Here is a 2,002-nt window from a genome sequence, read left to right as displayed (position 1 = left end):
TTCCTACCAGAAGATCAGGGGTGTGGCTGAAAGACAGCAGTAAGAACAAGTCAAGGAGTAGCAATAGAAAGGCTGTAGAAAGAATCAGGAGCCCAGGGGAGGGTGGGGGGCAAAGGAGGTGAGGGAGTGGGGGCAGAAAGAGGAGACGAAAGCAGACGACAGAACATTGCTAAAGAGCAGGAAAGGAGGTGAAAGGAGACAAATTTAGAGAAGAAAACGTTTCGGTCACTACCCCCAAATCGAACCCGGGACATTTTAATGAGAGGCCAACACCACCTCTAGGCCACGAGAGCCCCCGTCTAACTAGATGTAGGTTCTAAGCCATCTAGATCTACCAAAGCTTAGTTCTAACTAGATATGTCGTGTACCTATGCTTCATTCAACTAGGTATGTATTAGTTTTCGTAAGAGTTTTAAGGCACTTGCATCAGCTACAAGAGAGTAACAAACCCAAAAAAAGGAGGAGAGACAAGGACGACAGCTGTTTGATAGGAAAGAAGGAACAAACCGCGAAAGAGCACCCATAACTAGGTATGTATTCTACCTAAGCTTCAGTCTAACTAGGTAGATCTATGAATTAGTTTTCGTAGTAAGAGTTTTACGGCACTTGCAACACAATAAGGTCATATAAGTGCCGAAGAATAGGAGTGCTACTAGAGATTAACATACACAAAAAAAGAAGGATGAGAGATAAGGACGATAGCTGTTTGATAGAGGAAAGAAGGAACAAACCGCGAAAGAGCACCCGCCAACCACCCACAACTAGGTATGTATTCTATCTAAGCTTCAGTCTAACTACGTAGATTTAAGAATTAGTTTTCGTAAGAGCTTTACGGCACTTGTAACACAATAAGGTCATATACGTACCGAAGATTAGAGGTGCTACAAGAAAGTAACATACACACAAAAAAGAAGGAGAGATAAGGACGATCGATGTTTTTAGTTTTAGTAGAGATTTTACGGCACTCGCAACTGCATAAGGTCATATGAGCGCCAGAAGATTAGAGGTGTTACAAGAGGGTAACAAACATAAAAAAGTGGAAGGGGAGAAAAGGACGATAGATGTTTGATAGGAAAGAAGAAGCAAACCACACCAGAGCACCCGCCAACCACCAACTGACAGATGTTTGATAGGAAAGAAGGAAGGAACAAACCGCGAAAGAGCACCCGCCAACCACCCACAACTAGGTATGTATTCTACCTAAGCTTCAGTCTAACTAGGTAGATCTAAGAATTAGTTTTCGTAATAAGAGTTTTACGGCACTTGTAACACAATAAAGTCATATAAGTGCCGAAGATTAGAGGTGCTACAAGAGAGTAAGATACACAAAAAAGAAGGAGGAGAGATAAGGACGATAGATGTCTGATAGGAAAGAAGGAGTATCCACGCCAGAGCACCCGCCAACCACCCATAACAAGGTATGTATTTTACCAAAGCTTCAGTACAACTAGATATTTTTTCTACCAAAGCTTAGTGCTAACTAGATCTAGATAAATCCTATAGCCTACCAAAGCTTCAGTCTTACTAGATCTAGATAAATCCTATAGCCTACCTAAGTTTTAGTCTTATTAGATCTAGGTATGCCATTAACCAAAGCTTAGTTCTAACTAGATCTAGACGTTTTCTACCAAAGCTTAATTCTAACTGGGTATGTCATTAACCAAAGCTTAGTTCTAACCAGGTATGTTTTCTACCAAAGCTTAGTTCTAACTGGGTATGTCATTAACCAAAGCTTAGTTCTAACCAGGTATGTTTTCTACCAAAGCTTAGTTCTAACCAGATATGTTTTCTATCAAAGCTTCAGTCTAACCAGGTATGTCATATACCAAAGCTTGGTTCTAACCAGGAATATTTGAACATCACAATTAGAAATGTTTTGAACAACACAATGACAATATTATCGTCTCGACAAAGCCCGACTTCTTCACTCCATCCAGCCGTGTAGAAAAATCCTGTGAAAACACACGCCTTTCTATTAGATCGAAAGTCCCACGCCCTGGCG

The 2,002-nt window shown here is 40.9% G+C and overlaps 1 long non-coding RNA gene across 4 annotated transcripts in view; it reads right to left on the bottom strand.

The window, feature by feature from the left end:
• Positions 1 to 1,996, bottom strand: part of LOC101856760 — a 37,227-nt gene extending 35,231 nt beyond the window's left edge. The window contains exon 1 of one of the 4 annotated variants that reach the window (XR_004859174.1): positions 1,811 to 1,996. This is a non-coding gene — a long non-coding RNA (uncharacterized LOC101856760). The remainder of the gene's footprint in view (positions 1 to 1,810) is intronic. The other 3 variants (XR_001185292.2, XR_001185291.2, XR_001185293.2) reach the window with 3 other exon arrangements.
• Between the last annotated feature and the right edge of the window lie 6 nt (positions 1,997 to 2,002).

Source organism: Aplysia californica, unplaced genomic scaffold (genome assembly GCF_000002075.1).
Source record: "Aplysia californica isolate F4 #8 unplaced genomic scaffold, AplCal3.0 scaffold00736, whole genome shotgun sequence".
NCBI lineage: Eukaryota > Metazoa > Mollusca > Gastropoda > Aplysiida > Aplysiidae > Aplysia > Aplysia californica.
This window is presented reverse-complemented; position numbering and strand designations above follow the sequence as displayed.